General features: G+C 54.0%; 1 protein-coding gene across 4 annotated transcripts in view; it reads right to left on the bottom strand.

Annotated features, from left to right (window-relative positions):
• The window catches only part of RBFOX3 (RNA binding fox-1 homolog 3), a 431,817-nt gene that overhangs the window by 117,549 nt on the left and 287,936 nt on the right, over positions 1 to 26,332 (bottom strand). For all 4 annotated transcript variants that reach the window (XM_047758490.1, XM_047758492.1, XM_047758493.1 and 1 more), the window contains exon 4: positions 6,852 to 6,889. The gene's annotated coding sequence lies outside the window, so the exon portion shown is untranslated. The remainder of the gene's footprint in view (positions 1 to 6,851; positions 6,890 to 26,332) is intronic.

Below are 26,332 nucleotides of genomic sequence, written 5' to 3'. Positions count from 1 at the left end.
AAAAAAGGAAAAGAAACAAATATCGGTGGGTTGTGCGACAACTTAAGGCAGCCTAACGTACATGTCATCAGGCGTCCCTGAAAGTGGTGGGAGACAGAAGAAATATCTGAAGGAATAACGGATGAAAATATTTCCAAATTTGATGAAAACCACAAACTCACAGATCCAGAAGCTCAGCAAGCCCAACCCAAGAAACATGAAGAAAATGACACTTAAACAAATCATCATCAAACTGCTCAAAACCAGTAATAAACAGAAAATCTTAGAAGCAACCAGATAAAAAAGGACATATTCCGTATAGAAAAACAAAAATAGGAATGATAGTAGACTTTGAAACCAGGCAAACCAGAAGACCCTGAGGCCGTAGCTTTAAAGTACTGAGGAGAGGAAACAAAACAAACCAACAAGAAAACCCTGTCAACGTAGAAGTCCATACCCAGCAAAAACTGCTTTCAAGACAAAATTTTAGGCAAAGTCTATTTCAGACACATACAAGCTTGATTTACACCAGAAAATTTTCACCAGCAGAAATATTAAAGGGAGTCTTTCAAATAGAAGGGAAATGGCACCAGCTGGAAAACAGATCCACACAAAGGAATGAAAACCACCAGAAATGGTAACTATATCAGTAAATATATGACTTTTTTATTACTTAAATCTCTTTAAAAAATAACTGTTTCACAACATTGTAGATTAACTATATACTTCAATAAAACTTAAAAAAATGAAAAAATATAACATATGCGTAAATAAAGTGCATGATAAGAATAGCATGAAGGTTGAGGGGGAGAAATGAAAGCATGCTTATCCTGTGCGTGGATTATTATCATCGAAATGCAGTTAGCTAAAGCTATACACTGTGAGCTCTAAAGCAACCATGAAAATAAGAAAATAAGGGATATAGGAGTTCCCGTCATGGCTCAGTGGTTAACGAATCTGACTAGGAACTATGAGGTTGTGGGTTCGATCCCTGGCCTGGCTCAGTGGGTTAAGGATCCAGCGTTGCCGTGAGCTGTGGTGTAGGTTGCAGACGCGGCTCGGATCCCGAGTTGCTGTGGCTCTGGCGTAGGCTGGTGGCTACAGCTCCAATTAGACCCCTAACCTGGGAACCTCCATATGCTGCAGAAGTGGCCCTAGAAATGGCAAAAAGACAACAACAACAACAAAAAAAAAAGAAAGAAAAAGAAAATAAGAGATATAACTAATAAGTTAGGAATGGAGATAAAATGGAATAATAATAACAAAAATACTCAATCCTAAAGAAAGCAAAAAAAAAAAAAGAAAAAGAGGATAAAGAGCAAATGAGAAAAACAAAACAAAACAAAAAAAACCTAGCAAGATGATAGACTTAAACCTATGTGAGATTAAAGTTTGAAAATTAAAGAATATAATTCTCCAAGTTTTTAATCAGGTTTTTTTTCTTTTCATTTTTGGCTTCCCTGTGGCCTGTGGAGCTCTTGGGCCAGGGATCAGATCTGAGCCGCAGTCACGACCTCAACCGCAGCTGCGGCAGTGCCAGATCCTTAACCCACCAGGCCAGGCTGGAGACTGAACCCATGTCCCAGGGCTTCCAAGACCCCCCAGTCCTGTTGTGCCACAGCGGGAGATCTTCTCCAAGTTTTTAAAGGTTTTTTTTGTTTGTTTGCTTTTTAGGGCCGCACCTGTGGCATATGAAAGTTCCCAGTCTAGGGGCCCAATTGGAGCTGCAGCTGTTGGCCTACACCATAGTTCACAGCAATACTGGATCCCTTAACCCACTGAGCAAGGTCAGGGATTAATCCTGCATCCTCACGGATACTAGTCAGATTCTTAACCTGTGGAGCCACAAGGGGAACGACAAACTAAAAAAGGAAAAGCACATGATCATTTCAATAGACGCAGGAGAAGGCTTTAAGAAAAGTCAACATCAATTTCTAATAGAAGGCCGACAAAACTTTTCAACAAACTAGCAACAGAAGGGAACTAGGAATAGAAGGGAGTCTATGAAAGACCTACAGCTAACATCACACTTAAGAATAAAAGGCTTGGGAGTTCCCGTCGTGGCGCAGTGGTTAACGAATCCGACTGGGAACCATGAGGTTGCGGTTCGGTCCCTGCCCTTGCTCAGTGGGTTGACGATCCAGCGTTGCCGTGAGCTGTGGTGTAGGTCGCAGACGCGGCTCGGATCCCGAGTTGCTGTGGCTCTGGCGTAGGCTGGCAGCTACAGCTCCGATTCGACCCCTAGCCTGGGAACCTCCATATGCCGCAGGAGTGGCCCAAGAAATAGCAAAAAGACAAAAAAAAAAAAGAGTAAAAGGCTTGTTACCCTTTAGGATCAGGAACAAAACAAGGATGCCCACTCTCGCCACTTCGGTTCATCACTGTATTGGAGGCTCCAGCCAGGGGAACAAGGCCAGAAAAAGAAATAATAGGTGTCCAGATTATAAAGAAGCAGGAAAATTGTTTTTATTTACAGACAGCATGATCCTCTATGTAGAAAATCTGACGGAATTTACAAAAGCTACTAGAACTAGGAGGTGAGTTTAAGCTTACTCACTTACTAGTGAGGCTACAGGATACAACAAGATTGATATCCTAAAACATAATTTTATTTTGAAACACTAGCAACAATCAGAAATTGAAAGAAAAAGACCATTTAAAATAGCATAAAAATGCAATACTTAGGGATAGATAAGATAAAGATGTGTAAGACCCATACACTGAAAAACACAAACCATAGGTGAGAGAAAGGAGCCCCAATTACTTGGGGAGACACATCTTGTTTATGAGTCAGGAGACAATATTGTTTAGAGTCAATACTTCCCCAAGGTGACCTATAGGTGCAGTCCTGGTCAAAATTCCAGGAGGCATTTAAAAACATTCACATGCTGATGCTAAAATTCATATGGAAATTTGAGGGACTTAGGATAGTCAATGAGGGGGGGTTGTTTGTTTTTTTTTATCTTTTTCTAGGGCCACTTCTGCGGCATATGGAGGTTCTCAGGCTAGGGGTCTAATTGGAGCTGCAGCTGCTGGCCTACACCACAGCCACAGCAACGCGGGATCCGAGCCGCGTCTGCGACCTACACCACAGCTCACAGCAATGCCGGATCCTTAACCCACTGAGCAAGGCCAGGGATCGAACCCGCATCCTCATGGTTCCTAGTCGGATTCTTCAACCACTGAGCCATGACAGGAACTCCGCCAATGCGGTTTTGAAAAAAGGAAGACCGAAGTTGGAGGGATGATATTACCTGATTTCGAGGCTTATGATAAACCTGCAACAATCATGTCAGTATGGACTAGCATCGAGGCAGACACATAGATCAACACAAGCAAGTCCAGAGAGGGGCCCACACACATATGACAACTAATTTTTAACCAGGCTGAAAAGGCAACGGATAAAGGGCAGTTTTAAAACTAAGTAGTATTACTCAGGCATACAAAAGAATGAAATAATGCCATGTGCAGCAACATGAATGGATCTAGAAAGTTAGAAAGTGAAAGACAAACACCATATGATATCACCTATCATAAGATGGAATCCAAAAAAAAGGATACAAATGAACTTATTTGCAGAACAGACACAGACGCACCGACTTTGAAAAACTTCTGGTTACCAAAGGGGACAGGTCGGGGGTGGGAGGCACGGACTCGGGGTTGGGGCCTGGCGGATGCCCCCCGAGGCATGTGGACCGACCGGCCCAAGGGGACCTGCTGCAGAGCCCAGAGGACCCTTCCCCGGACCCTGTGATCTGCTGTGTGGGGAAAGGTTCGGAGAGAATGGACATGCGTAGAGGCGTGACGGGGTCGCTTTGCCGCCCAGCAGAAGGTATCACACAGCCTTGTGAATGAGCTCTGCGTCAATAACACTTAAAAAACACCCCTTCAACAGAACATGCAAACGAAAACCTCTGAGCGAGGGACAGTGCCTGAAACAATAAGCCAATTCAAAGATGCAAAGAAACAATGACTGGCAAAGTGACCCCAGCGGCTCTGTTCAAAAGCCGTGAAAATCATTCTCTTTTGCTTTACACATTTTAGTACCCAGTGTCAACATCCGCCTATCATCAACTGGGGAGAGATTAAGAACAAATTGGGTTTAAATGCTAAAAAAAAGTAATGTTGAAAATAACTGGAGATTCGTATACAGAAAAATGGACTTCAATCCATACTTCCCATCACACACAAAAATGAACTCAAGATAAACCACAGACCTAAATGCAACACGTAAAACCTATAAAATGTCTGGAAGAAAGTACAGAAGAAAAAAAAATCTGGGTGACTTTGGGTCAGGTTAAAATTTCTTAGATACAGCATGAACCATACGCATTGGTAAAACGGGCTTTATCAAAATGAAAGTCTGCTCGTCAAAAGATGCTATTGAGAGAATGAAAAGAGAGACCAATTAGAAGAAAATGTCTGGAAAAGGACTTGTATCTAGAATATATGAAGAATTTCCTGGAGTTCCTGTCGTGGTTCAGGGGTGAACGAATCCGACTAGGAACCATGAGCTTGCGGGTTTGATCCCTGGCCTTGCTCAGGGGGTTAAGGATCTGGTGTTGCCGTGAGCTGTGGTGTAGGTCGCAGATGCGGCTAGGATCCAGCATTGCTGTGGCTGTGGTGTAGGCCGGTGGCTACAGCTCTGATTCAACCCCTAGCCTGGGAATCTCCATATGCGGCGGGAGCAGCTCTAGAAAAGGCAAAAAGGCAAAAAATAAAAACAAAAATAATAGAATATATAAAGAATCCCAAAAGTCAACAATAAGAAAACAAACCACCCAATGAAAGTAAAGGCAAAGATCTGAACAGCTACTTCACCAAAGGTGACACAGGGACGTCAAACGACGGTCAATGTCATTTGCCATCAGGGACATGCAACGGAAACCACAGCCAAGTACCGTTGAATCCCTGTTAGCATGGCTAAAAGGATAAAAACTGACAACGCCAAGTGTTGCTGAGGATGTCGGACTGCGATCCCCACACAGGCTGGCGGGAATGTGAAATGGCGCAACCACTTTGGGAGACAGTTGAGCATTTGCTTAAAAGGTTCAACGTGCACGTCCCATAGGAGAGCCATTTCCCTCCTGGTATTTTACCCAATCGAAAAGCAAACAGGTACCTCTATAAAGACGCATACGGATGCTCATAGCCCCGAACTGCCGGTAACCACAATCTTCTTCAAGGGCCTCATGGATGAACTCTGGCGCATCCCTAGCATGAAATACTACTCAGCAATAAAAAGGATGACCTCTGGATGCAAACCACCCCCTGGATGGATCAGAATGACGCTGAGTGAAAGAGGCTAAACCAAAAAAAAAGACAGAGGCTTTGACTCTATTCATATAAAATTCTCGGGAAAACCAACCATTCTACAGGGACAAGAAGCAGGTCAGTGCTCGTCTGGGAAGAGGGGACTGGGAAGCGGGGGCGCCAGGGTGCTTTTGGGGGTGACGCATAGGTTCAGTATCTTGGCTGTAGCAGTGATGTCATGGATATAAACTGACATCAACGTGCTAGATGGCACGCTCTAAGTACCCATGGCTGCTTGTGCAAGCGTTATACCTTTTTGATAGAGTGATTAAAAACTTCAAGCCAGCAAATCCCCACATCATTCCTTAGAGCACAAATGGGCTCCCTGCCCCACAGACAGATTCACCTGAGGACTCACTGGCACACTTCCTCGGAAAACGAGACCACGGCATGGCAAGAAGGCTGCGTGCGAAGCCGCCACCCCTGTGGTTAGACCGCTTGGGTCAAGAGCGTGAGACCAAAGCCAACTGCACTTTCTCTCCACCCCCCCATGGAGAAACGCATCGAATACCCATCGAAACAGGACGTCACTCCCTGGGGACTCTGTCATGTGTTGCCCAGGACCCCATGAAGAGGATCCTGATGGAAAGCCAGTGAGCAGAGTCCCTGCTGTCTCCCCACACAGCCCCTGTGGCCTGCATTGAGTGGCTTCCAGGACAAAGCTCCCTGGCCAAGTGGAGCTCCACTTGGCTAATGCCCACTTCTGGACCAAGGGTGGGCTTGGAGCAAAAACAATACCAAAGGGACCAGCAAACTAAATTTCCAGTGTTTGGCTCATGAAGGCGTCAGCCTCCTCCCATCTGACAGCTTCATTCCGTTTCTGATCTGCGGACGGGCTTTGCCGTCCTTGTGCACCTACGGCCTGAGACCCAGGAGCCCACGAGGAGAAGCCTGTCGGGGCCCTAGGGTTACAAATACATAGCCAACCTGCATTTTCTAATTTTGTTCACAACAAATATGCATTACTTTTATAATAACCTTTCCCCCAAAGTATAACCTTACAGGGGACTCTACGAAAGAGATCCGCAGCAGGTGGAAGGGACGCAGGGACCCAGGGCTCTGGTCAGATGTGTCCAGTACCCCCGCGGGCGTCAGCGCTGGGAACGGAGCCCCCTTCCCAAGGAGATCAGGCCACAGAGGGGAGCTGGACCACCCTGGACCAGTGAGCAGAGCTGCCCTCGGTTCCAAAGGCCGTGCAGCCCGGGGGTACACCCTGGGCACCGGTACCCAGGGTGGAGAAGGGGGAGGGAAGGCACCAGGACGGAGTCGGCACAGCTTCTCTGGCCACAGCCCAGCAGCGCGGCGTTTACACAAACTCCTGTTCCTCGTTTCTCTCCCGGCCCTGCCGGCCCTCCAGTCCTGCCTTCCCAGCACATTTTGGGCCGGCCCATTGGGGGACAAGAGCTAAACAGGCCACACACCCTGCCCCCAAACTCCCCTCCCTCCAGTGTCTAGGAAACCCCGAACCCCTGGCATCCACTGTCAGCAGCTCCCAGGATGTTCCACATGCGCATGTCTGTCAAACGCTATTCAGGAAGAAAGAGAGAAAATCTTCATACCTTTTATTCAGCCAATTTTTCCCGAGGCAGTGTGGGCTCTAAGAAAAAAAAAAAAAGAGAAAGGAGAGGGAATTAGAGTCAACGTGGCTTGCCATCGCAGGTTGGGTTGCTGGCTGCGATGTGCTCATTGACTAGTCGAGTCTGGAGGAGGAGGCATTATCTCCCCGGGAGGCCGAGAAAACCTGCCCAGGTTCACCTCCACTGCCGCCATCCATCCGTCTGCAGGGCCAGCGCGGCTGCGAGTCGCCATCTGATGTCACAGACAGAGCCAAAGGGAAACAGCGTGCCGCCGGCCTGTCGGCCAGATCCCCAAACGCACCCCCCGCGGCTCCGGGGGGGTCCTTCGGGTTTTCCCTCTTTCTTTCCTTTGCCCCAAACTCTGAGTTGCCCCTTTTCTTCCTCAGCTCCCCTGGTTCTGAGGTCATCTGCAAGTGTGGCTGGTGGCATGTACCCTCACACTGGGATCCCGCGTCACCTGTGCTGCTTTGTTCCCACCTCCCCAGGTGTCTCCCGGTGTGGGACATGGCACAGGCAAATCCGACACTAAGCAAAGCGGGGGCTACTGCTTCAAGGGAAGTAAGAGAATTTTAAATCCCACTGGAGACACGATTTCTGAATCCACGCCTGTGTGTTGTTTGGAATTAGGTGCAGCCTCCAGGAGCTTCCATCAGCAGGAACAGCTCAGAGCTGGTGTCAGACTAGCAGGGACCAGGTACTAACTCATTTTATAATCCAGGAACCTGGGGCCAGGAGGCCAGGGTACTGGCCTAGAGTCACAAAGCTGATCGCCTCGGGCCTGGGGACCACACAGGTGTATCTGGACCCCTAATCCTGCCCTTTTTCACCAGGCACTTCAGAGGTTGGAAATGAGGGGGTGTGTGTGTTTCTGGACTTATTTATTATTTGCCTTATTTATTTCAGTAATGTTTCATAACTTTATATGTACATTATCTTGCACATCTATTTTTATTGTGGTTAAAATACACATAACAGAAAATTTACCATTTCAACCACTTTAAAGTGTACTATTTAGCGCTATCAAATTAAACACATTCACGCTGTTGCGCCACCACCATCGTATGTGGTTCTAGAACTTTCTCATCGCCCCAAAGGAAAGCACATACCCATTAAGCAGTCACTCCCACCTGCCTCCCCACCGTATGTGTGCATTTTTTTTTTAACTTAGCATAAACAGATAAAAACAAGTGAAAAGCTTCTGGAATCGCAAGGCGGTCAGACGGGGTCTCTTTCCTGAGATGCGGCAACTCACCGTCGTTATTGCCATCAACATCACCAGGAAGGGCAGGCAGCTGCTGCCACTTATTCTGCATATTTTACTACTCCCATTTTTCAGATGGAAAAACTGAGGAGCACGCTGGTTGAGTAACTGCACCACCAGTAACTGGGCAGCCGGGTTTTGCTGGCAGGTTCCCCCTGTGCTGCACTGCCTCTCACCCACAGGCGGAAGAGAATTAAAAATGGAAGGAGAACATTACTGCTTGTCGCCTGCTCGGCACGCCTTAGAGTTTGTTGTGCAAACCACAAAGGCGCTATGTCACGGACCCCGACCCCCACCCCAGCAGCCGCAGCAGGGAGGGCTGTGGGCCAAGGTGTGGCTGAACTTGAACCTCCCAACGAGAGGCCATCATGGGCAGGGGTAGCCCCCTGAAGCCTTCTCCTCCCCACCGCCCCAGCAAAATGGCAGGAGCAACTGCTTTTGGCACACGTCCACACACAGCTCACAAAGTGACTCGAAGCCATCAGAAGCCACCACCAAATGAAGGCGTCATTACAAAACGAGATGGATTGAAGCAATCAACTTGCATCGACTGCGGCCTTCAGTTGATTTGCAGGATTTTCTTATTGTTGACTTTTTTTCTTGGTTTCTTTTCTTAAAGTGAGTTTTCCTCCCAGTTTAATTCAATTTAGTTCCATTTAATTCAATCCATCCAGCCCCAGTGAGCAAACATACACATAGGCCAAAGCGGCGGTCTGGGCCAAGAGCACCGGAGCCAGGCTTGGGGTGGGGGCGGTGTCTGCTCTGCTGGGCAGGAGGACCCTGGCGTGGCCAGGATTTGGGGTGGGGCACCTCCTCGCTCCCTGTCCTTGCCTCTCCTCTACCCAAACAACGCCCACAACTCCTTTATCCACTGTGCCCAACTCACAGATTTTCTCGAAGCCGCAGGGATGCTGCTGGTCTTCCGGGAACATGGGCACAGATCAGGGTTGGCAAGGCACCCCCCACTCCCATCCCCCCCAACCTCCCCCACCCTAACGTCCTTCTCACTCACTCCTTGAGTTCTCCTAAATGTGGCCCATGGTTACAAACGTCCTTATTTGGTCAAAGCAAAATATTTGGTATCTATGTCATTTGAACCCAGCTCGGTCCATGTGCGGAGACTCAGAGCTGGAACCCACGTCCATCTTCAAAGGACCACTGCGTTTTGAAAGAGCCCGAAGCAGAGGGACGGTTAGGAGGGCTGCTGTGCCTAATGCCTCCGCCACCAGTGGCACTCGGGGGTCCTGCCTACTTCCATGGTGCTTCAGGCTCAGGGTTCCCTGGCTCTTCCTGTCCTCTGTCCATGTACAGACCGCCCCCACCCCGCCCCCGGATGAATTTCCCCCCATGCCTCTCCGGAGACTCTTGCTGCTTGAAAGAAAGGGAGTGGGCCCTGGGTGGACCCACTCCTGCTGGGGCCCGGCCGCCCTCCTGGCGTGAGCCTGACGGGGCTGGCCTGGCCTGGCCTTTCTGAGATGAACACTGGCTTCTTTCCTCCTCCACGTCCCCAGCCTTTCCCATTTCACACCCTCCAGCCTCTCCTCTCGCACCTCGCCCACCACCCCGTCTGGGGGAGGAGGAGCCCAGGGCTCGCTCCACTCCACGGGCCTTCCTGAGCCCCCCCCCGCCCCGCCATGGGAGTGCTGGTGGGTCAGGAAACACGGAGCTGATTCTCAGCCTCGCAGTTAGCAAACACGGCTCTCAGCCACTCAGCGGGATGGTCACTTACGGAGATTTCTGCCTCTACGGTCAGGTTCATGGAGAAGCACAGCTCATCAGACCAGGGTGCTGAGTTCCCGAGTGCCCCGTGGAAAGACCCTTCAACAAAGCCCAAGGAAGCATTCGCGAAGCTCGGAGGGTCTCCAGCCAGCCCAGCCCCCCTGCACAGCCTCTGCACGAAGTTAGCTGAGCTACAAATGGCAGACTTTCCCCTGGGGGGCTTTGGTGGCGAGGAGTTCCCCAGAGCAGAGCTGCCCTCCGTTTGCTGGGGTGGGAAGTCCCCACTGCCCAGCACTTGCCCACTAGACATGACACCCTCCCTGCCCCCAGTATCTCTGAGGCCCCGTGTCCCCAGCGCCTGGAGTGGGACCAACACACACAGAGGCAGTAGACACTTGGTGAACAAGCAACCAGCAGGTAAGTGCTTGCTGCGAGGGATCAGACCCGGACGACAGTTTGGAAGAACAGGACAAGGTCCTTCTGGAGTGATATGTGCTCCTTGGGGTCCTGTCATGGATGGACACTCCCCCCTCCACGGGGGCCCCTTTCTCATGGTCTCCCTGCTCAGCTCTCCTTCACCCCAGGCTCTACCAGTTCACAGCTTAATCTGCCACCTTCACCGCCGCCCCCTCCAAAAGGACTTTTCTCCGCAATTCTTCTCAAAAGCATGAGTTCCTGGCTTTAATCAACTCCATCCAAATGACGGAGGTCACTCCCTTTAACCTGTGTAATCTCCTGCCCATAAAACATTGAATTTTTCGGAAATTAACCCCCAACTTGCTTGTATCCCCCTTGGAATGAAAAGAACACACATCTATTAGTAAAACCTATTTTTAGTGTGAGTCATGCAAAAAGCCTTGTTGGAAAAACTCCCATCCTGTTATGGCCCAGACCACCCCTCTCACTCTGGGCTCTTTCACGTCTCCTGGACTTCCTCCCTCCGCCCCCGGCCAGGGGCCGAGTCACTGGACTGCGGGGCAGGAGTAGAAAGGAGTGGAGAAAGTAGAACATGTATTTGTGACTGGTTGTGTCTCCTCCTGTCCGCTCAGGTCAATTTACTAGTAGCCATCGTGGCTCCTATTTATTGAGCATCTATTATGTGCCAGACACTGAATATACATGACACGCTTCAGACCAGCCCACAAGGTAAGCATTATTATCCTTGACTTCCAGGTGGGTAAAAGGATGCTCAGATCTCATCCGGGTCCGCTTCACTTGAAGGACTACCCGCCCCGGGCCGCGCTCTGGGGAGGGAGGTTTGGAGAATCCATCATTTCGGAACTCTTGTGTTCTTAGCTCCACTGGCCAGAGGAACCAAGGGAGCCGCAGACCCCTGGGTTCCAGGATGAAGAGAAAGCGGCCTGTCCTGGCGGGGCTGTCTGGGGAGGGATGTGCTTGTCAATGCGAATGGCCCTGAGGAGGCCGCCAGTGACAACAGGGACCCATTTCTGCAGGAGGAAGCTTGGGCGTCTGAGTCAGCTCGGGCTGCCATGCCCAAGTACCACAGCCAGGGCGGGCGGGGGGGCGGGGGGCCCTTCAACAGTTGGGGAGGCTGGCTGTTTGAGGTCTGGTTGCTGGCGGGGTTGGGTGCTGGTGAGAGCCGGCTTCCCCGCTTGCAGATGGCTTCCTTCTTGCTGGGTCCTCAGGGCAGGAAGAGCGCTGTGCTGTCTCTCCTGACAAGGAGGGCACTAACACAGGCACTAACCCCCCCAAGGGCCCCATCCCCATGACCTCATTGAACTCCACCCACTTCCCAAAGACCCCCCCCTTCTAACACCATCGCAGTGGGGGTTACGGCATCCACATACGAATTTCAGGGGACACAAACATTCAGTTCATGCCACACAGGTTCCAGTATTTACTCTTTCCTTTGCTTTTTTCTTTCTGCATTTTTCCAAATGTGCAACAATGATGCTGGGCTTTTGTTTTGGCTCAGAGCAGATTTATCTGGTGGTGTACAGGCTGCTGCAGGGCATTGGTCAGTACCAGGAAGGCTCTTAGGACCCCTTCCCCACTCCGGTCACGATGCTTGTTAGGGTCCCTACTCAGCAAGCCTGATCCCCCAGACCTTCTGGGGCAGGGCAAGGCCAAGTAGATGGTACTGAGGCAGCATTAAAAAACCCTGCTTGTCCACTGCTCCTCTTGTTGTGTTACTTTGGATTTAATTAAATAGCCTATTTTGTGCAGTCTCCCTAAGGGGGAATTGGAGGTGAAGGGTGCAATTTTATAAATAAAAAGTTAACTATAGGTGGATTAAACAAGATTTTAGATGATGGTCATCAATTTAAAGGGTTTTTTCTCTTCGCACAAAAAGAAATTCACCTTTGGAGAGAAGGGGAGAGGACAGGAGAGTAGGGGAGGGAGGCAGAGGGAAGTGATGGGATGGGGAGAGCAGGGGAGAGCAGGGGAGTGATGGGGTGGGGTGAGCAGGGGAGACGAGGGGAGGGGACAGAGAGGACAGGAAGGGAGGAGAGGGAGGCAGAGGGGAGAGAAGGGCAGCTGGCTCGTGGCTCAGGGATCTTGAGGCACTGCAAGGGAGACTAGGAAGTTCTAGCAGGTTCTGGCCATCAGAGTGGCTACAGGGGCTGTTTGGGTTCTGAGCACACAGCCTGCAGGTCACCGGGGGAAAGGCCACCCCTGATGGGCCCCCACAAGGCAGCAGGGTAGGGGTGAGGTTACTCTGTGCTTGGAGCAGCCCAGTCCCCTCTCCCAGGAAGCCCAGGCAGGGCTCATGGCCCCCCAAGCAGAGTTCCCCCTTGAGGTCCTCTGAGGCCTTCAGTCCTGCTCCAGGGGGCAAGGAGCACGCGAGCTCACCCTCTGCCCGCAGAAGTGACCGCACAGCTGACCCTGTCCCATGTGCCGGCAGAGGGTGGGGAAAGCCCTGCTGCCCGTCGTGGGTCCACTGGTGGCAGGACACACGTGGCTTTGGTACCCAAGGTCTGCAAACCCTTCTGTCTGTTTGGGACTCCTGAGCAGTGACTAAGTAAAGCCTGGGCCTCCGGAAGCTGGAGGAGGCAGGAGGCTTCCCCCCCTAGAGCCTCTGGGGGGATCATGCCCCCGCTGACACCTTGACTTCAGGCGACTGGCCCCTGGGACTGTGAGAGAATATTTTTGGTGGTTGTAAAGCCCCCAGTTTGTGGGAATGTGTTAACGGCAGCCTCAGGATGTGAATCTGCCAGCTTCTCCAGACACCTTAGAACAGTCCTGCCACGACGTCCGCCCCCAGCCTTGCTGCTCCCCTCCGGCCCTGGTCCTGGCCCGCGCGGCCCCTTCCTCCTCCCCACTGGCCCTCCGTTCTGGTTCTGACCCTGCTCAGCCCCTACCGCTCAGCCCTCCAAGGCCTGTTCTTTCTAACGCAAACTAGGGGGTGGGGAGCCCAGGGCCCAGGAGAGGGGCCCCGCCCGGCAGGCAGGCTAGCATCTGGTCATCAGGTCCTCGGAAACACCTTTCAGACCGAAGGACTCCAGGCAAACTGCTGGTCCTTTGAGGGGGAGTTTGAATCCATTTTTTAGTTTGTTTGGGGTTTGGGGGGTTGTTTGACTTTTTTTAGTGGGGAAGTGTATATAGTACACAATTGACCATTTGAACCATTTTTAGGGGTGCAACTCAGGGGCAGGTTCCTTCACATCGCTGTGCGATCCTCGATGCCAACTGCCTCCAGAACCTCTTCATTCTTGCAAACTGAAACTCTGTCCCCACGGGACACTAACTCCCTGCCTCCCTCCTCCAGCCCCGGGCGCCCTCCGCCCCGCTTTCCATCTCTGCGCATCCCACTCCTCCAGGGACCTTGTGCGCATGGAATCCCGCGGTTTTCCCTCCTGTGACTGGCTCATTTCCCCGAGTGTAAGTCCTCGAGGTTCGCCCGCGATAGCAGATGTCAGAATTTTGTACCTTTTAAAGGCCGGCGGATATTCCACCGAATGGATAGACCACTCTTGCTATTTATTCATCTGTCAATGAACATTTTAAGCCACTTTTGAAGACAACGAAAAATCATGCAATCAGCCATGTTTTCCGTTTTGCTCTGGCCGCTAGCAAGTTCAGGAAAAAGCAAATACGGCTCAGCCTTGCTGGTTGTATTTCAAAGCCTCCAGAGCCTTCTTTTTCCATTCTGTTCCCCTCCTCCTGTTCTCTGATCTGGAATTCTACCCATCAACACATTTCTGTTTTATGTAATGTGGTTACGAAACCGGATGCAGAACCGTCTATGGGACACGGGGGGAGTGCCAGCCGAAAGCGATCGCCGACTTGCGTTCCCCAAGTCGTTCTCGATGCCACCCCAGGTCGTGTGCCCCCTGAAGAGCGCTGGACTTTACGAGTCCCCTGTCTCCAAGTTCGTTCATTCGGTCACTCAAGACATATGTGTGGCATCTGCGCAGGAGGGGCACGGCAGCGTGCACAGGGTGGACGGTGGCGGGGGACGCCCCTGTCTCGGTCACCTGAGTGTGCTGGGGTCTGATTTCGCTGAGGAGGCTGTCCTTTCTCAGGAAGGTAAAGGGCCCGCCTGAGCTGCTCCCCCGGGGAGCTGGGCGCTGCCTCGTTCTCTTGAACCCTGGCTGAAGTGGAGTCCAGTGACGGCAGCTCTGGGCGGCCGTCCAGTCTCCACTTGGCTCCCGTCCCTTCTGTTTCTTTAAAAGCCAGCGGCTCCCGCGCCGAGCGTCACCCTGGGCCGTGTTCCCAGCCAGAGTTGGGACGTGTCTCCTGTGGGTGCTCCTCAGAAACCTGGCGATGTACTCGCTGCCTCTCCTTGAGACAGGCTGGTCTGGCCCTGCGACGCAGAGCCCTCGTCGGGGGTGGGAGGCTGGTGGAGACGGGAGAGGAGCTGAGTTCATCCACGGGACAGACAGCGTCACCTGGCAGGCAGACCGTCGCCTCTGCTGGCTTCTTAGACAAGCATGTTTGGCTATGAATAATTTAGACGTACCCTTTCTCCTTTGGGAGACGGGCAAAATCTCATTTCCTGAGCGAATCCCCTAAGAAACCAACCTGCTCATTCCTCTAAGATTTTCAGAAAGCTATCTCCATCAACCTACTTACAAAAAAAAGCAGAGACTCAGCTGAGAGGGCTGGGAGCTGTCTGTACAGTCCCAGGAGCCAGGTGGGTCCAGGCCGTGAATGCCCCAGCACCACTGTGGGAAGCTCAGCCAGCTCCGGGCTTCTGCCCCGTTGGCTTCTGTAAATGCCACGAGGAAGACAGGCAGCGAACAGAACTGTCTGAATTGAACGCAACAACCAGACAATCACTTGGAGAAATAGAGAAAAGCGAGACAGAGAGGTCCATTCTGGGAAAAATCCTGGGATTGGGTATCTGCAGCTTTTCCCTGGCCCCCAAAGGGAGAGAAGTCCCTGGTTATGCTGGGCGCTTCTGTCAGAGGTTATTCCACAGTCTGGTCCAGCCTGGGATGGCTGTGAAGCCTTCTGAGAATTTCTCCTGAGGCTTCGAGACCTCGGGCCTTGCTGACCCTGGAGGGGCTGCCCCTCCCAGGGCCAGCTAAGTCCTGGAGACAGCAGACAACTCCCCAGGGAGCCGCCTTTCATGTACTAACCTACAACCCAAAGCCCACCCCCCACCTTCTCTAGGGGCTCTCACTAGCCAGGCCACTGTCCACCTGCCCTAACCACCCTAGAGCCAGGTACCAGACAACTTGGGATGACCTGTATGCCTGGAACCCACCCAACTACTAGTTGAAATCACCCAGCTAGCTCATCCCAAGCCTGCTCGCCCTGCCTCACCTGCTTCACCCCCCAGAAACTACAATACAGGCTCTTGCCCACATTTTCCCACTCCCTCTGCCTCCTGCCCCATCCTGGTGCTGCCCTGAGTGGCCCTCCATGCACACCTCCTGTTTCTAGGGAACTGTGAGTACAAAACCTCCCATTAGGAGTCATGTTCATGTCTGTGTGTCCTATCCCACCTGCCCCAAACAAATCCTGGGCTCCCTCCCAATACCCACTGCCCTCACCCTCCCAGCTGCACCTGCTGGCCTCGCCCTCGGCGTCCCGTCTCTCACCGGAGGGAGCAGATTTTAAGGGATGACACCCAAATGCTTCCCTGAGGGGAGGGCAGAGACTCAGTTAGCACTTGGTGCAGCTCGGAGGCTGCTGGCTCGACTTGACTGCCTCCGACAGAACCACCTCAAAAAGACTATTACTGCTGTGCGATTACCTTCTGGGATTAACACATCTCTGCCCGCGTTATCAATTTCAGAGTCTTCTATGGAAACAGCCTCAGAAGTAAAAAGCGAACCTGGACTTCTATCAGACCCATGTCCTGGCGAACAGCTGCCTGCGACTAACCCTCCTTGACAAGCAGCTAATTTGTGGATCGTGCCTGGATCAACAGTTGGTCTAGTTCATAACCGAGAGCCACTGTCTTCCACTCACCGAAAGCCTCTGCTGAGATGGACAGAGCGCACGGTCATTTGTGAGTGGGTTTCTGCTTACCTTCCTGAGGCCCTGAGGCTGACAGTCGGGACTTTAAGTGACAATAACCAAAGTGACCTGGTGTAGGAGGTGTCCCTGATGAGGACTCTTCAATGAGCAGATCTCAAGGTGTGGGCAGACCTTGGGCAGTCAGAGCGGAATGAACGTTTGCTTCAGTGGATGCCCGTGTCGGGTGAGGCTCACGCACCCTGCCGCTCTTGGAGGACATCTGATTTTTGGAAACCAGGGAGCAGGGCTGATGTGCCATAGGAAGTCTCCTCGGACAGACACCCCTTCCTCCTGGGGGTCTGTGCTCCCTAACTGCCCCCTCAGCCTCCTTAGAGACTCCCCTGGCTTCCCTCCCATTTGCCTCCCTCTCTTCCCAGAGACACACGCCTGGACCATCTTGTCTCTGTCCTGGCTCCATCCACCTCCATCCTCTAAAACTCCTACATCAAGGCATCCAGCCCGGCTTCCCCAAGTCCCTTCCAGACATTGCCACCTGGTTACCTGTGCCAGGAAACATGCAGACTCGAGGTGTGAGACAGAGAAGGGATGAGCACCCCTCCTGAGCAACCTCCCAGCGCCTATGCCTCTGAGTTCAGCCAGTGGTGCTGATGCTGATCCAGTGCCCCAGACTCAGAACCTCTGGGCATCCTCACATGTCCCCCTCTGTCATCCTTCCTCAATTGCCCTCCTGGGTTCTAGCTCTTCTCCCTTCTCAACACCTTTGCACCTGTTTGTTCCTTGCCACCCATAAATCCATCTGGCTAAAGGCCCCTTCTCTTCCCAGAATTTTGTGCAGCCCCTGAACTCACTCCAGACCCACAGGCCTCCACGAGTCTGTCCCTAGTGCATGGCTGGATGGGTCTGCTGCATCACTACCTGACTCCAGCGCACATCTGACGGTGGCCTGCAGGCTCAGGGAAGCTTCAGATCTCTTCACCTGGGGCCTAAGCCACTCACCCTCGGCACCAGCCCATGCCCCGCCCCGCCTCCCCCAGCTTCCCACCACAGATCTACTCTTGAGTCAAGGAGAGAGTCCTGCAGTTCCATGCTTATTCATGCCTCAAAAAACCTATTCCCTTTCCTCCACCCATAAACTCTCCCTCAGAGTTATCAGGTGGCGTTAGCTTTGTTTTTCTTGACTTCACAGCAGAATGAGAGCCTACTGATCAGACTCTCATGCCTCCTGGGCTGAGCCCACATCCTCCCAGTCATCCTTCTGCCACGCTGGCCCTTTCTTCTCCATCCCCCCTTGCATCTCCAGCCTCCTCCAGTGGGTACCTGAGGGCTCAATCTGGCCCCTTCTTCTTACCCTTTGCCTCCTCCCCATCCAGCTCCGTTAACACTCCAGCTGCGTCCCAGAGATGCCTGACTGGTATGTTCAGCTGAGGTCCGTGCGGGTCGGGCCAATTCAACCAGCCACCTCACACCTGTATCTTCGCTCCTTCCACCCAACCTGTGCAAGGCTCCTGCTTCTGTCTCGGTGGGTCCTGTGGCAGTAAATGGAGCCATCATCCAGCCACGTGAGCAAGTCGCCTGTGGGCTGCCCTGACCCCTCCTCCATCGTGCCCGTCTTTTTATCCATCACTGATTCTGCCAGTCGGCCTCCAGACTGCCTCTCTAGTCGTCCGCTTGTGTCCACCTCCATCCCACATGCAACTTCTCTGGCCCCAAAGCCGTCCCTTCTCACCTGGACCAGCCCCACGATGGCCTGCGTCCACTCCAGCTCCCACTCAACAGCCAGGAGGACGCTCTCACATGCAAGTCTGCACATGCTCCTCCCCTCCCATGAGCACACTTCCACTGCTCCTCGGAGGGCTTGGCTGGCACACACAGCCCCACGTGGTCTGTCCCTGTCCACCTCTGCGGCTCCCTTGTCTCTTCCCCTCACACTGTGCTCCAGCCACATGTCTCTTGTCAGTTTCTTGACAGCACAAGCTCCCTCCAGCCACAGGGCCTTTGCACCTGCCTTCCTTCCGCTCGCAGCCCTCCCCTGCTGCATGCCTCCACTCCCAGGCCATAGTCTCACCTCTGACCTCGGACAGCACCATCTCCCAGGAGCCCTCCCTGACCCCAGTGAGGTGTGGCGCGCAGTGGCGGCACTACACACGATGCTGGGTGAGCGGGAGGAATTTGCGACTGGCTTCACGCAGTGCCTATGCCATCTGCCCCTCTTCTCCCAGATCCCTTATCCTCCCTCAAGCAGCTCCCACCCACGCCGCCACCCTGACCCCCAAGGGACCACTCAGGATTGCTCTACTGTGAAAGCATCATCAACCCCAGGTCTTTGGGCCTTCGCTGCAGGGAGGGAAGCTTTGCTCCACTCCGCAGTCTCAGGGCAATGTCACACCTTAGGCAACGGAAGATCAGAACATGCAGATGTCTTTACAAAGCTACACTTCAGCTCCTCTGGCCCAACAGACTGAAGAGACACCCCAAGTTGACATGCATTTTGAGGGGGCTGTGATCACAATAGTCTGTCCAAGGAGTGAGTAAGAAGGGAGAGGCCCAGCGGTTGGCAGAACAATGCCTCCCCCACCCCCATGAAACGTCCCTGTCCCTGCCCTGGGGACCTGTGACTTTGTCAGTTCATGTGGCAGAAGGGGGTTACGGTACTAGTAGAGAGAATCAACCGACCTTGGACTTGATCTCCCTGGATTTGCCAGGTGAGCCCAGTGTAACCCCAGGGTCCTCACGTGCGGGGGAGGAAGGCGGGGAAGGAGGTGTGCGGGACACGGCGGGAGGTGAGAAAGTCCACCCATTGCGGCTGTTTCGAAGGAGGGGCCCGAAGCCAAGGGGTGCAGCGGCCTCTAGAAGCTGGAAGAGATGAGGGAATGGACTCTCCCCAGAGCCTCCAGAAGGAGGAGAGCCCCACTGACCCTGATTTTGGCCCAATGAGACCCGTCTCAGACTTCCGGCCCCCAGAACTATGAGATAACACATCTGTGTGGCTTTAAGTCCTAAGTGTTCCAGCAGCAACAAGAAACTAACACACTCTTCTTAGGGGAACGGCCCCAGAATCACAGGATCCTGGCTATTTACCACTTCCAGTCAACCCCTCTCTCCCCTCTCTCTGACCATCACCTCCTGCCTTTTCAAGCATTAATGTGTATAGAGAAGAGCCTCGCCAATGTGGATCACAGAGGGAAACAGGTCTCAAAACCTCACAGACCCCAAGTTTTCTAAATCCGGAGGTCCCTGGGGCACCAGCTGGCGTGAGCCCACCCTGAGTGCTTTCCACATCGGCCGTGCCCTCCTTGGAGCTGGGAGCTCGGGGCAGTTGCTCCCTGAGCTTCCCCTGATGACCCTCCCACGGGGTGCTGTTGGGGAAGGGAGCCAGGAAAGGTGACACCCAAGCCTGGCCAGGCCAAGGTGGGTCCTGGGGGCTGATGGGTGCCTTGGAGGGAGATGTGCCCTTCCCTCCTGAGCCAGCACCCAGTGTCTCCCCAAGAGGGGTTAAAGCCAGCCTGAGCCAACTCACTCCTTCCCTTCGCACCCCCACTCCCCGCCCCACCCCAGACAAAGCCAGGGGGAGGATGCAGATTAATTTAACTTTTAATTACATTCACTTAACAAGATTATCCAGCTGAGGTTAAAAAAAGTCTGCCTCCCAGATGAAAAAAGCCCTCTCTTTATCTATTTATATCCAGTATATACATAACCAGAAATGAATATTTCTTTATGGACCATTAAAGATTTAATGCTTAATTTATAGCCACTTTCTCTGGCGGGGTGTCCAGGCACAATGTCAACATTTTTAATTAAATGAAAAAAATTTTTATCACAAAGAAAGATACATATATTTTAAAAGCCAGATTTGAAGCCCGTTAGCAACAGCCCCGGTTTGCGGCTCTGGGAGGCATTGCTGGTGGGAGGGGCGCCAAGAACTGGGGGGACATCTCTGGAATTTCATACCACAGGCCGGTGGTTTGTGTCCAACTGGGGAGGCAGCCATAAAAGCCCAGCTGTGCGGCAAGCATAGGAGACACCTGGCTGTTTGCTGAGCACCTACTACATGCCAGGCACCCTCCTAGGTGGTTTACACACTTGTACAACTTTAGTTCTTCCAACTATGGTATAGGAGGTCGGGGTAGGATTATCCACGAAGCTCAGAGAGGTTGAGCACTCCGCCTGAGATCACGCAGCAGAAATAAATGGATAAGGAGCCCATACGTGGATCCAGATCAGATTCCCAAACCCAAGCTCTTTCCTCTCCCCACACAGCCCACTGAGAATGGGCTTGGGAAGGAGCCCTCTGCCCACTGTGTGTCAGGACGTCTTCTGAGTCATTAGTGACTAAAAGAAGCAGCCTGGATGCCCAGGCCTAAGCTCCAACTATACCAGGGGAACTGGGTCACTGCCGGGTCCCTAACACCCAGGCTCCATGGGCTCCCAGCAATTATTCAGAGAGTTTTACAGTTCATGAGAGGGAGGGTGACTTTCTAGGAGGGGCTCAAGGCAGGTGTCCTGGCGTCAGGGAGCAGGGACCCTGAGGTCTGGAGGAGGCCACCTGCTGTCCAGCACGGATCCCTCTTCTTCACAACCCTGCCTCTTGGGGGCAGCAGGCAAAGAGTGTCACTTGCTCCCAGGGCCCCTTGCCTTATCAGCACCTGCCTCTCAAGCTGGGACATGGGGCCCTGGGGTCCAGCCTCACAGCCACCTGATAGGACTCAGGCATGCTGACGTGGTTATAGATCGGGAGAGGGACCCCGAGTTGTCCAGTCCACCCTTGTCCCTCTCTGAGGGTCCTGGGGATAGAGACAGAGCCTCAGGAAGCCGGGTCCCGCCCTCCTGTCCTGGGAGGACTGGACGGTCTGCTGCCATGAGAAGCCACTCCTGAACCTTCTCAGCAACGCCTGGACTTGAGCCCCGTGCAGTGCTAATATAGGCTGTGGGTGGTGATGGACCAGCTGTGTCCCCGTGAGGCCAACCATCCCTGCAGTGTTCCTCATGTGACCAGGGCCACTGTGTGGCTGGGCCTGATGCTTGGATGTGCCCATTGCCCAGCTGATGGCTACGCTGAGTCTCACCAAGGGCCTGACTTGCTGGGAAAATGCTTGGGCTTAGAGGCCCATGAGGTGATGAGGAAACACCTGACCCTGGGCCCACCCTCCCATCCCAGCTCCAGGCAGGGCCTGGATGAGACCCACGTGCCCGGAGCCCTCCACTCTGGGCAGGGACTGCAAGCCACCCCCGAGGGCAGATGGCCTTTGCTGAGGCCGGAGTGGGTTTGCTGGCTTCCCGGCCCCAGTGCCGCATCTGCCTGGCTCGACCCTCCTTTGCTCAGCCCTTTGAAACACGTCCTCTCGCCAGGCCTTTCCTGTAGGTCCTTTCCAGGCTCACGTCCTTGCCAGCCACTCGGGTCCTGGTCCTGTCCTCAGAACAGGAAACAGGCAGTGGTGACAGTGTGGTTGTGAGTGTGTGTGCGCGCCCGTGTTGAGGGTGGGGTGTGAGGGGAGCCCAGGGGGTGGGGGAGGGGGCAGCCGGGGTGACAGTGCCACGAGTCCACACGGTGAGGCCCAGCCCAGCCAGGGGCCGGACACTAACGACACCACGAGGGATAGTGGCCAGTCCAACGTCTGTCCTGCCACAGCTGTTCAAAGAAGGAACCCTGCAGGGGCACCGCCCGCGCTCCCCCGTTTTTCACTCCAGAGCACCGTCCCCACCAGCCGCGCTCAGGGGCAAGACCATGTTCATTTGAACCAGAGGTGGAAATTCGAGGCAGCTGGAAGCTGAGGCCGGCATCAGCCAGCGGCCTTTACTGGGGTACTCCATCTTCCCCTGGGGGTGGCACCTCCCGGGTGGACCCGGGAGATGCTGAGTCAGCATCTGGATGGGCAGAGGCCACCCGAGGTCGGCAGTGGGCACTCAGCGTGGCCCCCAGGCCTGCGGGTCTCCATGCCCGGGACACCGCAGCTCGGGGCGTGTCCCGGCTCTCCCTCTCCCCTCCCACAGCCCCCTTTCCTAGGGCCCTGGGCGAGGAAGGCCTGCTTGCACATGCTGGGACAGTGTGCTGCTGGGCTTGGCACTCAGTCCAAACCAAGGCCAGGCTTTCTGTCTTCTACTCCGGGCGAAGCTCCTGCACCCTCTGCCCGCCAGAGCCAAGGACGAGCCCAGCTGCCAGCCCTGCTGACTCCTCGGGTTGTTCCTGCCTGAGGGGCCTAGGTCTTGTCTCCCCACAAACTCCTGGTCACCGGCCTCTAGGAATCTGGGGAGTTCCCTTCCAAAGCCATGAACGTCTGTGGTCCAGAGGAAAGGGGCTTGCTGATGGGGGGGCCCATCTTAACTCCTCCCCTCCCACCTCGACCTCCTTTAGCTGTTGAGGTCAGACACCTATCAGCTCCACTCTTTCCTGGAGGGAGGCAGGCACGCTTGTCTCTGGAGCTCCTATTCCCATAAACCAACCCCCCATTTCTCATGTGGATACACTTTAATTACAAAGGTAAATAAGGAGAAGAAAATATTAAAATTAAAAAAAAAAAGCTCTACACAAAGCAAGTTTGCTTGTGCTGGCCACTGGCTTGCAGAGCCAAGGCACAGAGCAAGGATGGCACCACGCCACTCACTAAAAGCATGAGTGTCACTAAATCAATAATTCATTTACTTTAATGAGATAAGTACTTTGAAAACTAATTGCAAACCTGCTCCATTTACTCCGACCCGTTACAGCCCTTAATGTCAATGGCAGAACCATTGCTGTGGGAAGGAGAAAGTCTTTAGGTGGAAGGCACCGTGTCATCTTCCCCTTCCTTCTAAGAAAGAGAAAGAAGTTCTCCAAGGGGGTGGGGGACGTGGGGGATCGAGGAACTCGGTCCTGTCTCTCCACCCACCCAGCAGGGGCCAGATGCCCTTCCCGCTGCCAGGGGGGAAAACACGGCGGGGGGAGGGGGAGCGGACGGAGCAGCACCCGCTGATGCCGAACGCCGGGAAGTGGCTGTCCTGAGGCCTCCAGAGACTTGAGTGGCCTACGTAGAGGACAGACTCTCCACCACCCAAAACCCCGGATGTGTAGCCATGGACCACTGTCAGGGCTGCTGCCATTATAGTTTTTGTGTTTACTGAGTGCCAAGACTGTATGTGCTGGGCCAGCCCTGGCTCACTGGGGTCACTGGAAATGGAACATAATTACCCCAAGCTGGAATGCAGCCAGGAGCACAGAGGATTCTGGGGGGTGGATCCTGGGCAAATTAAAGGGAGCTATAGGTTCTGAGGGTCAAGGGGAACAGGGGGGAACTCCATTCTTCTCAATTGTGCCAGGCAGGAGACGGGCAGGCCCTTTGGGAGGTGAGGGTGTAGCACCCCAGAGCCATGGGAGAGGACACTGGCTTCCTGGTGAAGGCCCACCTCTGGTGGGTCCTACCTACTTATCCTCCTGCTCTGCTGGTTGCAGGGAAGGATAGTGCAGTATCACAACCTACCTGCTGGGGGGAAGGGAGAGCGGCCGCCCCATGCCATGCTCAAAGACACTGTCCCAGCACGTGAGACACTGCCCAAAAGACCTCCTGTATCCTCAGCTCTGTGGTCTCAGTAAAGGCTTCCCCAAGGGGCTAGAGCTGGTTTCACAATTCTAGCTCTAAAGTCTTTGTTCAAAAGCAGAAGTGTCCAAATTCTCTTTCCCTTGTAAGTTCTGCACATCAGGCCAAAGTGTGTGTCGGCGTGGAGCGAGCAGGGTGTGGGCTGAGCGCTGTTTCTCTAGAGTTGCCCTTGCCTCCTCCCAAACCACTGACCTTGTGCCCAGAGGGAGCCAGGACACAGCCTGACATCTGTGCCCTACCCCGGGGACTGCACTCTCCCCGGGTGAGGGGGGTGTGGAAGGGGGTGGCTGAGCGTGACCCCAAGTGGAGTCGGCCTGGTGGGACTGGCCATCCATGCTGGGAGATGTTCTGGGTGCCCAGCCCCCATCCCTGGCAGCAGCTGCCCGCAAGACAGGCTCGTAGGAGAGGGCACAGGGTTGGGGGCACAGAGAGGGGTCATCACATAGAAAGAACCTCTCCTATTTTTCCTTCCAAGTTGCAAATCCCTCTCATTGGGGAAGGGCAGGGGGAGGACTTCTGGGGGCCAAGGAGGGGCTGCTTTGCAACCTGGAGGGGAAGCGTGCTCAGCTGACACTGGACGAGCTGGAGGGGACAGAGCAGGGGCAGGGGAGCAGCAGACACACCTCCCTTTGCTGAACCGGCAATCCTGCACCCCCTTGGAGGCGAGCGATCCCAAGCCCGGACCATCTGTGTACACTGTGCGTACACTGGCAACAGGGCCTTCACCAAGTAACCCAGCCCGGACAGCTCCACACGTCAACCTGGCCCTCCGGGGCCCTGCTCTCAGCCTGCCAGCTCTTTCTGCAGCTGCAGCTGCTCCAAGCTGGGGCCAAGGATCAACAGGGCAGATGGCCTGAGTGGCCACAGGCTTTGGGAGGGGAGAGCAAGCCTTCCCAGCTGGGCAGTAGTGGGGCCGACCCACAGGGGCTTTGGCTAATGGCTGCCACTCCAAGGAGCTCATTAGCGGGAGGAAGGCTGCCAGCCGTTCAAGCAGCCACTGGACTTGGCGAGGGAGCCAGAGAGATTATCCCGACCTCGACCCTTTGGCAGAATCGTGAGTGTCAGAAGCTGGGAGATCTGAGTAGGCAGGTGACAGCCCATGGCCCTGTCAGAGCCCTGGGGCCGGGTTCATCCTCACACCGACCTGGGCCTGAGAGCAGAGCTGCCCTTGGCGAGGCCTCTGGATAGAGCTCCAGAGCCAGGGCTTGAACCTGGCCCCTCACCCCCCCACCCCCCACACAGGGATGCACGGCCCTGAGCAAATAGCCATCAGGGTGGCTCCAGCCACACAGCCCTGGCACCGGTGCTGTCTAAAGGGAGTTGCCCCTTCTCTCTTTTAGTCCATGGGGTGGCCCCAAAGGCTGGTCTATGCACAAGCCCATTTTGCAGATGAGGAAACTGAGGCTCGGAAACTCTTTGAGGACAAGGCAAATGTGAACCCATGTGGGTGTGCCTCAGTTGCTGCATGCCCTGTACCCTGGATGGGACCCCCGTGTGGGGTCCTCATTTTCCCTGGGTACCCACGCTGCCCCATAAACAGAGTTAAAGGGGCCCACAGGCCACCTCCAACAGCCAGAGGTGAGCTGTGTGGCCAGGCCTGAGTCTCTGACTCTGAGGGAATGGGTGCTGGCCAAGGCCAAAGCCAGTACCCCGGGGCCAGTTCTCTGCCTCGAGAGGCTTGGTCGGGCCAGGCTGCGGCTGAGGATGCAGCCAAGCTGGAGCCAGCGTCTGGGCCCCTCCTGGGCCCCCTCCACCAGGAAGGGGAGAGGTGGCCAGCCCGCAGGCCGAGTGGGGAAAGCCTGTATGTGAGACAGGATTTCTAGTTCGGATCAAAGATTCAAACAAAGTCCTTCTCTGGCTCTGAGACCCAGCTCTGGCCTGTCCATTGCTAGACCTTATGTTCCTCCTGCCTTCTCTGAGGGTCCCACACTGGCCTCCTTGCTGGTTGTGCAGCCCCCCGGCACACTCCACCCCAGTGTCTTTGCCCCTGCCCCGGCTGTTCCTCACTCCTCTGGGTCTTTGCTCAAATAAAAGGATTAAAATAGCAACCTCACACCACCCCCCATGCCCACACCACGGCCCTTGGCTCTTGCAGGCTCCCTGTAACGTCCTCATGTATGAGTTCCCTTGACTGTCCACGTCCCCCAGCACAACAAGCTCCATGAAAGATTCTTGTATGTTCTGTCCACTAATGTGGACACCACGTGTCTCTAGAGTCCAGGACAGGACCTGGTTCGGAGCCGACACTTCAAAAACACATTTGAGTGAATGAGGGAAGGGGTGTGACCACCCATGAAGTCATAGGCACAGACTCCCCCCACCCCCGCTTTCCTCCGGCCCCCTCCCCTCCCCCTGGCAGGGTGGTGTCATAAAGAGCAGAGAGCAAGGGGGGAAGGGAGCTGGAGGCCAGAGGTGGAAGCGGAGATGCTCTTGCCAGATTCTGCAAAGAGCCCTCCAGGAATGTGCACACTCACTTCTGCTGCGAATCTCTTAAAACGAAGATTCAGCTCCGCAGGTCG

Source organism: Phacochoerus africanus, chromosome 14 (genome assembly GCF_016906955.1).
Source record: "Phacochoerus africanus isolate WHEZ1 chromosome 14, ROS_Pafr_v1, whole genome shotgun sequence".
Classification (NCBI taxonomy): domain Eukaryota; kingdom Metazoa; phylum Chordata; class Mammalia; order Artiodactyla; family Suidae; genus Phacochoerus; species Phacochoerus africanus.
The sequence above is the reverse complement of the archived record's forward strand: the minus strand, read 5'-3'. Positions and strand labels throughout refer to the sequence as shown.